We start from the raw sequence: 14,880 nt of genomic DNA, 5'->3' as shown, positions 1-14,880 counted from the left end.
GTATGCGTAAAATTCATTCCTTTATTTATGTACAATTTCTTGTACACTACTAAGAGTTCCCTCTGTGTGCTTTGTTCTATTGAGTCAATCGTAACTCTTTGAGACCCCTTGGTAGTTTTTCTACTGGAGCAATCTGTTGGGTATGCAACATACATGAAAGTAGCCTTGGAATTTCAAATAATGGGCAGCCGAGTCAGATACTAGTCACACTTCCATTATCCACTTCACCTCTGGAAGATTTACCCCTCTTCCTGACCAGGCCACTTTTTGGGACATGGCACTGCATTACTTTAACTGACAATTGTGCGGTCGTACAACACTGTAACCAAATAAAATGTGTGTCCTTTTTCCCCCCACAAATAGAGCTTTCTTTTGGTGGTATTTGATCACCTCCGAGTTTATTTTTTGCGCTATAAACAAAGAATGACCAACAATTTTGAAAAAAAAATAAAAACAATATTTTTTACTTTCTGCTCTAAAACATATCCAATAAAAAAAAAAAAAAAAAAAAAAAAAATCGAAGTTACTTACCGGTAACATTTTTTCCAAGAGTCTTTCAGGACAGCACACTTGAGAGACCTCGGCTCCTCCCCTCTTAGGAAACATCGCCTCCACCAGACTTTTAAGTCGCCCCTTTCCTTCAGCCCGTCAGTTTTTGCATGAGAACCTCCGGACAGTCTAGGGAGACATAAGAACACAGCATAACAACTTTCATATTCCTGATGCTCTCACGTCCTAGTGGCAAGACAATATTTGGGTGGGTACCAGTGCTGTCCTGAAAGACTCATGGAAAAAACGTTACCGGTAAGTAACTTCGATTTTCCCTCTTTCGTCTTTCAGGACAGCACACTTGAGAGGATAAGCGAGCACTTACCCTAGGGTGGGACTACTGCCTGCAGAACATTACGCCCAAACGCCTAGTCCTGGGCAGACAATAAGTCCAGTCTGTAGTGCTTAACGAAAGTCTTAAAACTTGACCACGTTGCTGCTCTGCAGATCTGATCGGGTGTAGCACCAGCCCACTCTGCTTGTGACGCTGCCATAGCCCTAGTGGAATGAGCCCTAATACCCTCCGGAACTTCCACCCCCTTTGCTATATAGGCCTGACTATAGTGTGTCTAGAAGCTTTGGCACCCATCCTTGCCCCTGAAAAAGAAACAAAAAAGGAGTCTGACTTTTTTTAAACTGCTCTGTAACCTCCAGGTACTTTATGCACATCTTCTGACATCTAACTTGTGGAAGACCTGCTCCTGTTCCTTCACAGGATTTGAGCAAAAAGTGGGTAAACAAATTTCCTGGTTTCTATGAAATTCCGAAACCACCTTTGGAAAAAAGGCCGGATCGGTTTTAAAAATAATCCTATCTGGAAAAACTTGAAAGAAAGGTGCCCTCCTAGAGAGGGCTTGTAGCTCACTAATCCTCCTTGCAGTAGTGATGGCTACTAAAAAAAACGTCTTGAGGGTTAAAAACTTCACCGTACAAGACTCATTAGGTTCAAAAGGACCCTCTGTAAGGGCCTGCAATACTAGGGATATATCCCATACCGGAAAAGGGCGAGAGCTGAGTGGTCTCTGCCTTCTTAAAGCTCTAAAAAACCTGGATATCCAGGGATTTACTGCTAGCTGTTGTTCAAGGAATACACTTAAAGCCGACACCTGACTTTTAAGGGTACTAAGTGCCAACCCCTTATCTGCCCCACTCTGTAGGAACTCTAGCACTGCTACTGGACTGCGAACATCAAAGAAGCTCTCTGCACACCAAGAATTGAATTTCTTCCAGACCTTCAAATAGATTTTGCGCGTCCCTTCTTTCCTAGAATTTAGAAGAGTTGTTACCAATCCTTTGGAAAACCCCTTACTTCTCAGCAAGTCCTCTTCAGTAGCCAGGCAGCCAGATTCCACCTCTCCACCTGAGGGCAGCAGACTGGGCCATGAGAGAGTAGATCTTCCCTGACCGGTAGTATCCAGGGTGGTTCCACCACCAGTTTCTTTAGGACCGAGAACCATGGCCTCCTGGACCAGTGTGGCGCTATCAAGATCAGGGTTGTGTCCTGTAATTGGAATTTTCTCAAGACCGCAGGCAACAGAACCGGAGGGGGGAAGGCATAGCATTTGGAAAAATGCCAGCTCTGAAACAGAGCGTCCACCCCTATCACCCCGTCCCAGCGGTTCAGGGAGAAAAAGAGGGGGGCCTTCGTGTTTTCCCCTGAAGCGAAAAGGTCCACACATGGGATCCCCAATTTCTCGATAATCATCTTGTAGATGACTTGACTGAGGACCCAATCGCTTTCCCTCAACTTCCTCCGGCTGAGGAAGTCTGCTCTCTGGTTTAATTCCCCCTTTAGGTGAAGAACTGATAGTGAGAGTACCGTGACCTCGGCCCAACTGAAAATCATTTCCGTCAAACCCCAAAAGGCAACCGCTTCTGGTGCCCCCCTGTCGGTTTACATAAGCAACTGCTGAGGAATTGTCTGAGCGGATCTGCACATGATGTTCCTGGAGCTCCTGTTGGAAAGCCCCGAGGGCCAGAAAAATGGCCCTCAGTTCTCTCCAGTTCGAGGACTGCACCACGTCCTCGACTCCCCAGGAACCCTGCACCAGACTCGCCCCCAGGTGTGCTCCCCAACCTGTGCCGCTTGCCTCTGTTGTCACAATCTTGGACACAGGCAGAACCCACTCCAGACCCTGAGGTTTGCTGCCTTTCTCCACCACCACAGGGATCTCTTCACCCGTACAGGAATGAAGACCGCCGAGTCCAAGGACTTCTGAGTGCGGTCCCAAACTTTCAGAAGGAATCACTGTAAAGGGCGGAAGTGCAATCCTGCCCACTTTACTGCTGGGAGGGCAGCTGTCAGCAACCCCAAGGCTGACATGGCTCTTCTTATGATGATTTGGTGATTGCCCTGCAGAACTGCCAAGGCTCCGTCTATTTTGGCAATTTTCTCTTCGGGAAGGAAAACTCTCCTCTAGGTTGAGTCCAGGATGTAACCTAGAAATGTAAGCCTCTGGGATGGAACCAGGCTGGATTTCTCCAAATTTAGGAGCCATCCCAGATGTTCCAGAATACTCCTTGCTAACTGCAAATCCTGGACCAGCTGCTCTGGGGAGGGAGCAAAAAGGAGCAGGTCGTCCAGGTATGCAATTACTGAAATTCCCTGAAGGCGCATAAAGGCCAGAACTTCCACCAAAACTTTGGTGAATATCCGGGGCGAAGAGGAGACCCCAAAGGGGAGGGCTTGGAACTGCAGATGCACTACTTCCTCCCCGGATCTTACCGCCAGCCTGAGGAATTTCCGACTGTCCTCTGCGATCGGAATGTGCAGATAGACGTCACTTCGGAGGAAGTAATGTTTTTACAGAAAAAATGGAATCCATCCGAAACTTTTTGTAGGAGATTGATAGGTTCAGGGGTTTCATGTTCAGGATGAGCCTGAATTTCCCTGAAGGCTTCCGGACCACGAAGATGTGGGAATAGCAACCCCTGCCTATTTCTCCGGATGGAACACATAATATTACATCCTGGCTTTCTAGGTCCTTCAGAGAGGCTATTAATGCTGTTGCCTTCTCCGCGCACTTTGGCAAGTCTGTAACCAGCAGCCTGTGGGGGGGGGGACTTGAGAATTCTAATCTGTACTCCCTCCTTACAATCCCTAGAATAAACTGATTGGAGGTAATTGACTCCCACTGTGGGAGGAAGGCCACCAGTCTTCCTCCCACCGAGGTTAACCTGTCATTGGGGCTTTCGGGGCTGTTCAGGAGGGCGAAAAATCGCTCCCCCGCGCCCTCTGCCCTTGTTGGTCCAGACTTTTTTCTGAGACTCTTCTCTTGGAAAATTAAACTTCCTTTATGAGCTAGTCTTCTTTTTAGGCTGTTCTCCCAACTTTTTCTTCAAGGGGAAGGCCTTCTTTTTATCGGCCATTCGATCAAGAACCGGTCCCAGATCCGGACCGAACAGCAAGTCCCCCGTGAAAGGGACTCCGCAAAGCTTAATTTTTGAAGCATTGTCCCCCTGCCAGGTCTTTAACCAAAGAGCCTGCCTGGCTGAGTTGGCCAAGGCAGAAGATCTAGCAGACATGCGGACCGATTCTGCTGAGGCGTCAGCAATGTATGCGATCCCCTTCAAGAGTATTGGGAAAGAGGAGAGAATCGTCTCCTTAGCAGTCCCAGCTTCAATATGAGCTTTTATACGTGTTAGCCAGTGCTCCATATTACGTGCCACCAATGTGACGGCCATGGCAGGCTTAAGGTTGCCTAGAAAGGAATCCCAGGACTTTCTAAGTAGAGAATCCATCCGTTTGTCAATGGGGTCTGCTAGCACCCCCATATGTTCAAATGCCAAGTCTGTTTTTCTGGATACCTGAGAGAAGGCTGCATCCAGTCTAGGTGACTTGTTCCATACAGCAGCTTCATCCTCTGAAAAAGGGAATCTGCGCTTTAATGCTCTAGAAAAGAAAGGTTTCCTTTCTGGGTTCCACCATTCCTTTTTAATGGTATCTACTAGGACCTTATGCACCGGAAAGACCTTTTTCTTCTGCTCTCCAAGACCCACGTACATTCGGTCATGTAGAGACAGATTTTTTTCTCCTCCTGGATACCTAGGGTGGTGTGGATTGCTCCCAAGAGCTCTTCCACTTTCTCCAAGGAGAGTTTATATCGGGAGGTTCTGGAGGACTTGCCGTCCACCTTCTCTCCGTCTGATTCACTTGAGGAATGTGAGGATGCACCATCTGATTCATCCTCTAAAGCCTCTCTGGAAACCCCCGGTAACTCCTCACTGACTGAGGGACCTGAAGGACCAGGTGCGACATCTTGCTGTGCTGGCAGAGGACCGGCTGGGGGCTGTATACGCTGAAATTTTTTCAAACAATGCTTTGAAAGATTGAAAAGTGCTGGAAAGCTCCTTAACAGAAGCTGCCAGGTCAGAGCTCTGTTCCATAGAGTGTTCCTTAACGAAGCCTTCAATGCATTTACTGCACAAAACCTTCCCCCAGGACTCTCCTAAAGTACTCCTACATGATGGGCACTTTCTTTTGGACACATGTAAGGGCTTGGTCTTTTCCACAGGTTTGCCCTGAAATGACAAAGCAAGCGCCAGCATCAGCAACAGTCTTTAAAAAATAAAAACCGGGGCGTGGTCTGGACATGGCTGAGTGGAGACACTTTTGAGAGAAGCTCCCGACCTTCTATCTCACCCAGCTAGCATAGCTCCTTTGACCGCAGAATGCTCTCATCTAAGAAGCTTACATCAAAGAGGAACAAAAAGACCAACAAATCGACCCCTTCGGCCTCGACACAGGGAGAAATACAAAGAATATTCCAACATCTGCAGTCGGGTTCTCCGGAATTCAAGATGGCGGAAGTGCATGCTTCACATTCTTCAGGCCCGGTGCCCGGCATTCAACTGACCTCACCTACAAGATCTCAAAGCCCGGAGATCTTCTCCAGCGTTCCGCCATCCCTTTTGATCGATCCACGGGTGTCTCTCCAACCTCCCCTGGTGTTTGGAGCGGACGAGGAATTGAGGGCCATTCTTCAGGCCTTACCGACTAAGGCCGACATTGAAACCCTGATAGGACGTGTGTAGGCGGCACACCGCAAGGAGATCCACGCGGTCAAACAGGAGGTACACTCCTTATCCGATAGGCGCACTGCGGGAGAGACTTCTATGTCGGCGATCGACCGCAGAGTTACGGCACTAGAAACAGATCTCAGGCAGAGATGTCTGTGGGACTTCAGCTGCACATGGAAGAAATGGAGGACAGGAGTAGCAGGAATAATCTGCGACTCCGCGACCTCCCTGAGGCCACGGGTCCGGAAGATCTGGCAGACACAGTGGCGGATATCTTCCAGAGAGTGGCGGGCAACCAAATACAAGGTTGCTTAGAATTTGACCGCATCCACAGGGCTCTGGGCCCCAGATCAGAGGACCCTGCCAGACCCCAGGACGTCATATATCGGATCCACCATTATGCCCATAAAGACATCATCGCACGCAAGGCCTGGGAAACGCAAGACCTGGAGCTCGACGGAGCGGCACTTACAATACTACCGGATATCTCCAGGGCAACACTACAATGCCGAGCGCTCCTGAAACCTCTCCTGGATCTGGCAAGAAGGCACAATGCTACTTACCGATGGGGTTTTCCCCTATAGGTCACCTTTCGGAAAGATCAACGTTCATTCACACTCCGCTCTCCAGAATCGCTGTCTGCCCTTTTTGATTTCCTCGCGGCGGAGCCCATTGATGTTCCGGACTGGTTGGGATATATCCCGAGATTTCAAGGCCGTAGAAGCAATACCACACCAAGTGGTGGCCTGCCTCCCAGACCTTTGAGGAATAGGCGACGTTCCCGCACAGCTTCTCCAGAGGACAATCGGGAAGCGTGAGTAACTGCTCTCTTTGCATATACCAGCCATGGCACTTTTTCTTTTCTTCTTAGTTCCTGCCCCACTGCCCAGAATATACACAGTTCGCTCCTGTTCCCGGGATCTGGGGTTAAGGAGGGTCGCCTTCCTCTGTTTTCTTTGTTACCTCCTGTGCCCCATTTGAACTTGGCTGGATCTTCCCTTTTTTGCTATGTGCGAGGTTTTTTTTTTACCCCCCCCCCCCGGGGGTTTCTGGACCCCTCCTGATACCCTAGTGGTGGCCCACATACTGAGGCGCTACACCTATATGCAACCCTGGCATGGGTCGCCCATCTAGACACCGGTTTGGGATAAGCCCCCCTCTGTGCAGCCAGGAACTTCCACCTTGCACTGGCCGGCTGGCATGTTGGTTGGTCTGTCTCTCACCTCCGTTGCATTTACTACTTAGAAGTGGTCTGACAGCACCCAAACTCTTCTTCTGTTGCAATCCTGTCTCACAGCGAGCATTTTGTTATTTTTCTGGGGTTATAATGGCTGGCCTGGTAAGCTAGGCGGCATTTGACCCTCTGTCAATAAAGAGTTAGAGACTTCAGAGGAGGCACTAACACAGAACACCGCTATTCAGAGAACTGATGTTGTTAGCTAGCAACCTGCATACCCTGAGAAGATTGGCTTTCACATTTTGCAGACGATATACCCTCTACTTACCATGATTCAAACAGCTATTGTATATTACTAATTGTTTAACGCAGTTTTGTTCATTAATGTTGTTTCTCTCTAGCTCACTCAAAAAATGAGGAGACAGGCTGAGTTTATTTAGTTTTTTATACAGATCTGCATTATTACTACTTCTTATTTTACAAAACGGAGTCTCCCTCCAGAGTGGGTTGTCACACATCTTTTGTCCCATTGTACGGGACCTCTTAGTAATGCATGGGGATGCTGGCAATGCGATAAGGCGACACTCAGTCTGGACGTTAGCATAGTGCTCTTTTTCTTACGCTGGGCTAGGTGATCACTGGAAAGGGCCATGCGTCAGTTAGAGGGGAACAGGTTAACACAATGTTGGAAACGCACCCGGGACCGGAGGTCTCTCCCTTGTGCCGACCTAGGGTCTGCGTAATCTGTTGAGTGGGAGGCCCCTTTTTTGGTTTGGAGCAGGGAGTTCAGTTAGGTTTAGATAAATCCCAGGCGGTTGACTCCTACGGAAGGGGACTCTGGTGTGCTTAGGGGAGTAAAGGACAGACCCCAATAGACAACCCAATGTATGGGGGACAGGTGACCCCAAAGAGAGATGTTTGGGGCGAAGGGGACGCCCCGGGAGCGCTCTTCCTCCGCTAGCCAGAAAAATTAGATGAGTTATTCAGCAGCAGATCGGGGGTACGGAGAGGTGATGGGGGCACATTACCAGGGGAGGCAGTCGGTGGGTAAGTTACATGGTTTTGCATAGTGGTTGGGGAAATGTTAACGGTTTTTCTTTACTATCACCCGTGAATCATCAGTAATAGTAATTTGTTTATTGCTATATGTTCCATGCTATCACAGTTCATTTTACTTCTATTTTGCTTCTATATTTACCCAAGTTCATGTTTGGGTGGGTGGGTGGGAGGGTTGGGACCTCTCTCTTCCAGTCACGATCTAACTCCACCCCCAATTAGGCCTACACCCACCCCCCCCCCCAGGTTTTTCGTGTGGTGGCGTGTATATTCAAGTTATTACTTGTCAGCTTAGTAAATTTAGGTCTTTAACCTGTGACCTATTTGTAGCGATTTGATAATAATATATGTATAGTAGTATCGTGGGTATGATAATTAATTAGTAAGTACTCTTCCGCAGCAACCCAATTCTTCCAGAGAGATGCACTTTATTGACTTCCAACACAGAACAAAGTCCAAAGTCCACAGATGACAAAAATATCCAGCAGAGTAAATACGAAAACCCCCTATCGGGGCTTTAAAGCAGCCAATGAAGTGCAATGTAAGTAGTTGAAAAAGTTCAATTTTATTGGTACAAAAAATATAAATAACATATTAAAGAAAGTCACTGAAAATGAATGCTGACTGTTAGAGTCAGGACATGAACTGGATATGGCGTACAATCGCAGCGGACAAAATATACAATTAAAACCAATGCAAAACACAATGTGCCAAAGGGCAACCAAAGATTTTAAAGTGTTGAATCCTTAAAATTAGATAACAACAGGCAATCCTATAAAATGGAGGCAATATACAATACAATGTATGTGGAACAACGGAAGTTGTATATGTCAATCCTGACGCTTCTTGCTGCTTGTTCTAATATCCAGCAGAGTATATCATTCAGAGTCTCATGTTCCTAGGTCTGTGCCTTCATACACAGACAAGCCTATATTAAACTATAGACTGAATGCCGTGTTATATTCACTAGACACTGAATGGCTGAGCAATTTGATTGGCCGTTTCAAGGACTAGGACTTTGATTTGCTTCAGTCTTTCAGACAGACAACAACCCCCAGCCGTGAACAGCTGTAGTCATAAACCGCCCCAATTTGCTCTCCCTCATATCAACATCAACAAGTCCCCTTAGATATGTGTAATTAGATTAGATTAACAGATACCACCTGAACACCCTTTTGAGCCCTTGGAATACCTACATTCCTAATCTGTATTCTTGCATATTAATATCGAAAAGTCCCCCTGATATATTAGCCCCCCCCAGGAGGGAGCCTCCGCTAGGCCAACCCAAAACACTCCTTGATCCCATTGTTACCCCCTCAAGTCTAATTACCATCAATAAATACTTCTTCTATGGTCCTTTAAACAATGTACCCTTTGAAATGTTCAATTAGGTTAACAGCCCATACCTCACACCCCTAGGTAGACTTGCATAAGATTAACACATCAAAGGGTCTTCAGCTGTCATATTAAAATTGAGTTGGCTTGGACAAAATCGACCATTGTCAACTGAATTCTGGCCTGGTTAATATTGACTGTATGTGTACATACATATAATAATATAATGTCCCACATAAATTGGTGAACATATTACAACACTATTCTGTTTCCCTGTCCTCCCATACGGGACCAGACACGTTCTCTCTCCCTTTGGGTTGACCCCCCATTCCCAATCTTCCTTAGCAACCACTCCTCCTCTCTACTCCCCCCCCAATTCCCTACTCTCTTCCTTTTACTACCATCGCCAGAGCGATGGACTCTATAAAAATAGTTTCACTTAACGCAAAGAGCCTGAATATACCAGAAAAAAGGCGGATGCTTTTATCTGACCTCCGGAACACCCAGGCAGATGTTGCCTTTATCCAGGAAAACCATTTTAAACACGACAAATTCCCGTTGCTTAAAAACAGATTCTTCCCAGTAGCATATCACTCTACCAATCCCACAGCCAAAACTAAAGGAGTATCTATACTGATTTCACATATGCTTCCTTGGCAATGCCAAGCAGTGCTCAAAGACCCGGAAGGTCGTTTCGTGTTCCTGAAAGGTCTAGTTGGCGACGTCCCACTCACACTGGCGTTGATCTATGCCCCTAATGAACATCAGGACACCTTTATCGCAAGCATTTTAGACGAACTTGGGAAATTTGCGGCAGGCCAGCTGATCCTAGGCGGGGACTTTAATATCCCTCTGATCCCCTCTTCGGATACATCCTCTGGACACTCCTCGGTACCACCGACACATAGAAAACGCATAGCTAACTCCCTACACAAGGCGCAACTGGTAGACGTGTGGCGACTCCAGCACTCGGGAGAACGTGACTATACTTTCAACTCACAAACACATAAACTTTACACCAGAATAGACTATTTTTTGATACCTGATATTCAACTACACTCGGTGGTAGACTCCTCCATAGGCCACATCACGTGGTCAGATCATGCTCCTATTACCCTCACATACACTCTCACCGGGAAATCCGCGTCTAGGTCAAGGTTCTGGCGTCTGAACGAGAGCCTTCTCCAGATTCCCGAAGTTTTAACTGAAGCGACACAAACTTTGACATTATACTTTCAGGAAAACGATAACCAAGAATGTGACCCTGGCTACATATAGGAAGCCCAGAAGGCAGTCCTTAGAGGTCTCCTGATTAGACATGGAGTACGCATCAAAAGGGAAAGAAATGAACAGTTGACCAAACTTCTAAACGTCCTGTCTACCGTGGAAGCACGACATAAACACGCCCCCTCCCAAGCCTCAGAGAAAGAACTAGGGACGATACGCAAACAAATTACCGACTTACTACACTATAAGGCCAAAGCAGCGTTGCAACGTTGTCAACAAACCACTTACGAATCCAGTGACAAATGCAGGAAGACTCTAGCCAGAGCAGTCCGGGAACAAAAACAAGCAGCCTACATCCCACACATTATGGGTACAGGTGCCCAGAAAGTCACTCTCCCGGAACAAATCTCAAATGTATTCAGAGACTTCCACGACCAAGTATATAACCTACCACATAGACCACCCTACCAAACAGATATTGACAATTACATAGAGACCACCCAAATTCCCTCTCTTGCCATGGAAATTAGGGAGGAGATAGATTCACCAATCACCCTAGAAGAGCTCCAAAACGCCATTGGCACCAGGAAACCAGGGAAAGCCCCGGGTCCAGATGGGTACACCACCCAATATTACAAAACTTTCCTCCCCCTTATAGGCCCACATATGGTAGCATTTTTTAATGCATTTGGTGCGGAGGCAACTTTTCCCAGAGACACGCTAAGAGCCCATATATCGCTTATCCCCAAAGAGGGTAAAGACCCAACTTCATGTGGGAGTTACAGACCCATATCTTTATTGAACGTTGACTTAAAAAACTGTTCTCCAAAATTCTGGCATCCCGTTTGGCACAAAATCTCCAGTCCTTAATTCATCTGGATCAGGTGGGTTTTATACCCACCAGAGAGGCCCGGGATAATACTATAAAAGTATTAAACCTCCTCTATGTGGCGAACGCTAGAGGCTCACCATGTGTATTTTTAAGCACGGACCCTGAAAAAGCATTTGATAGAGTGAACTGGAACTTTATGTTCACAGTACTTCGTCACATCGGCTTAGGAAACAGGATGATTAGATGGATAAACAAGATATACTCCAACCCCACGGCACAAGTGAAGGCAAATGGGATACTTTCGTCCCCTTTCCCCATCACAAATGGAAAGAGACAGGGGTGCCCTCTGTCACCTCTTCTCTTCGCATTCTCCCTAGAGCCGTTTCTGTGTAAAATAAGACAAAACCCAGATATCCAGGGGCTAACCGTAGGTGATACACAATGTAAAATCTCGGCATATGCGGATGACCTACTCTTCTCCTTAACTAACCCCAGGATTTCCCTACCAAACCTTCTCAAAGAATTTGACGCATATGGTGCCCTATCAAATTTAAAAATCAACTTTACCAAATCGGCCGCTATGGGCATTGCAATCGCTACCCATGTCCTGCAGTCTATGCAAGCTCATTTCCGTTTTAAATGGACGTCAGTGGCTTTAAAATACCTGGGTACAAACAATCCAAATGACATTAGATGCACATATGAATTGAACTTCCCCCCATTCTTACTAAAGCTTGCTTCTTACTAGAGGACTGGAACAGAGGCCTACATTCCTGGTTCGGAAGGTGTAACCTCATAAAAATGTGTATCTTACCTAAATTTTTATATCTGTTCCAAGCCCTTCCTGTCCATATACCACACTCATTCTTTAAACAAGTACATGTGCTATTCACCCGATTTATATGGGCCAACAAAAAACCTCGTATACGTAGGGCACTACTTTCGCTTCCTAAACAGTATGGAGGTCTGGCGCTCCCAGATATCAGACAATACTTTCAGGCCACCCATTTAGGTTTATTTATTTATTTTATTTATGGTACTTATATAGCGCCGTCAATTTACGCAGCGCTTTACATATACATTGTACATTCACATCAGTCCCTACCCTCAAGGAGCTTACAATCTAAGGTCCGTAACTCACATTCATACATACTAGGGACAATTTAGACAGGTTCCAATTAACCTACCAGCATGTCTTTGGAGTAGTTTGTATCCTTGACTGGAGACGCAATATGACGACTAAACTATGGGTGCGGATAGAACAAGCTCAAACTGACATTCCAATGAAGAGCGCGCTCTGGTGTTATGACCTCCTCCCTTCGGGAATGAAAACACACCCCCTATTGGGTACCACATTACGACACAGTAGTCAGGTGTCGATACAATCCTCCCTTACCTCGAGCAACTCTCCTTTATATCCGATCCTGGGACACCCAAAATTTACGCTGGGTCTCCAACCCACTGAATTTGACTCCCTGAGAAGCTCGGGCTCCGACCACGCTGCCAAAATTTGTGACGGCTGGTCGTTGGCCGACTCTACTAGAACTAACTGACGCGACAGGCACATACCATCTACCTTTTTGGAAAGCGGTGCAATTACATCACTTCCTGCATTCGATCCCTAACCCTCAAGACCTCTCCCGTCAGTTAACAACTTTTGAAGAGTATTGTGCAGGAAATGAACCGCTGGCGAGGACTCTCTCCAAAATGTATACGCTTCTCAACACACCCTCCACACAACCACACCTGCCCGGTTTAGTTAGATGGGAAAGGGACCTCAATCGCAACTTCTGAGATACAAAAGCAAAAAATCATCACTTGTGCCATCAAATCGTCCCTGTGTACCAAAATACAAGAGACGAATTATGAAATTCTATCAAGATGGTACCTTACCCCCTCCAGATTACACAAATGTTTCCTGGCCACTTCAGATCGATGTTGGCGGTGTGGGGAGGGAGAGGGTTCAATGCTCCACATCTTCTGGTCCTGCCCTAACCTACAGAATTTTTGGAGGGAGGTTCGTCGCATCACTCAGAAATTCACTGATTATGAGATCCCTGACGATGCGGCTTCCTTCTACACCTATCAACAATCCCGAATAAAAAAGATACAAAAAATCTCTGATACGTCACTTACTGAATGCCGCCAGGGCATGTATACCACTTCACTGGAAGCAACAGTGCCCACCAACCATCATGGATTGGCTGCGAAAGGTGGAAGAACTGAACAAAATGGAGGACCTTGTCCTCACCGCGCAACACAAACACGAGAAATACTCAGACACCTGGACTATCTGGAATATTTTTATTTATTCGGAAGAAGGGGTCTCTCTCCTGGGTTCATAGCTTACTCTGTAACATCCCGGAATACAGATTGTTCCTTTAGGCCAACCCTCGCTCTGTCTGACACCCCCCCCCCCCTCCTCTTTTCCTCCCACCTTATCTTTGATAGAGAAAGCAGAGAGAAAGGAAAAGAACTAACAGTTCATTTTCTGGAAAAAGTGAAAAAGTAGGGAACAGGCCCGTTTGCTCCTGGATACACGTGGGAAAACTGGAACACATTACTACATATGTTATATACTAATTTCACCAGTGTATTGTAATACTCGGTTTATCATGATATATGTATTCTACCACATTATTTGTGATGTCTGTAATAAATACTACACCACCCCAGGGTTCCACTTACCTTAGTGTGGCTGGTGCTGGCGTCACCCGGGAACCATCCGTCTCCGACATCCCTCTGGCCAGGGGAGTGGTCCGCCTCAGGATGCTCCTCTGGCTGACACTACAGCCTTAATGGAGCCCGCACCAGCCGTCGCGCCATTCGTTTATCCGTCCCGCGGCCGGAACCGGAACCTGCGGGTCAAACGGAAGTGCCCTCCCCGCCGGAAATGACGTCGCCTGTCATCCGACTCAACGCTGAGCTTCATGCTGACTCTCAGAGTGAGATCAAAGGGTAAACTGTGTGCCTAGCTAATGTTTCATTGTAGTGGGGAAAGGTGCTTTTACTAGTGGAAGGCATGGATTGGTGTTTCTGCTTTACAAAAACACAGGATCCATGCCTTCTGTTCTGACATGCCTTATTTACATAGGCAGACTGCCATTCATTCTGTCTGTATACCGAATGATCAGCGGGTGACGGCAGACATCGGGTCTGTGGGACAAACTAATTAGCTGGAGTGAGCCACCGGTGGCGTGCACTCGCGCCTGATACCCGGTAGTGCAGAACCACGTATATTATATATACACACACATATAAATACACACACACGCGATCCTGCACAGAGCAGCCGACTTTTAACAGTAAGGGTACTTTCACACTGGGGCGGTGCCGGCGTTAGCGTAAAGCACCGCCAGTCTTAGTGGCACTTTACCGCTGTTGTAGCGGCCCTTTTTGGCCGCTATTGAGGCGCTTTTTTTTTTTTTTGTCACTTCAGTCGACCATTTTGAGAGGCTTAAATCAACTTTGCAGTTCATTTATCTTCTATCTTCTCTCCTTTGTCTCATCATTGTGACACTTTGCCATATCAAAAATGATTAAAACCGGGTATTAACAAATCTGACAGCATAACTTATCCCCGCCAGGGGTCTAACGTGGCCAATTAACAATATTACGTTCTTCTCTGTATACCCCAAACCACCCCTCTCTCCCCTCCCATCCCACCATCCCTCCCTATCCCTAT

General features: G+C 46.8%; 1 protein-coding gene across 1 annotated transcript in view; it reads right to left on the bottom strand.

The window, feature by feature from the left end:
- The window catches only part of NRDC (nardilysin convertase), a 113,893-nt gene that overhangs the window by 59,736 nt on the left and 39,277 nt on the right, over positions 1-14,880 (bottom strand).

The sequence above is a fragment of the Aquarana catesbeiana genome, linkage group LG07 (genome assembly GCF_042186555.1).
Source record: "Aquarana catesbeiana isolate 2022-GZ linkage group LG07, ASM4218655v1, whole genome shotgun sequence".
NCBI classification, from domain to species: domain Eukaryota; kingdom Metazoa; phylum Chordata; class Amphibia; order Anura; family Ranidae; genus Aquarana; species Aquarana catesbeiana.
This window is presented reverse-complemented; position numbering and strand designations above follow the sequence as displayed.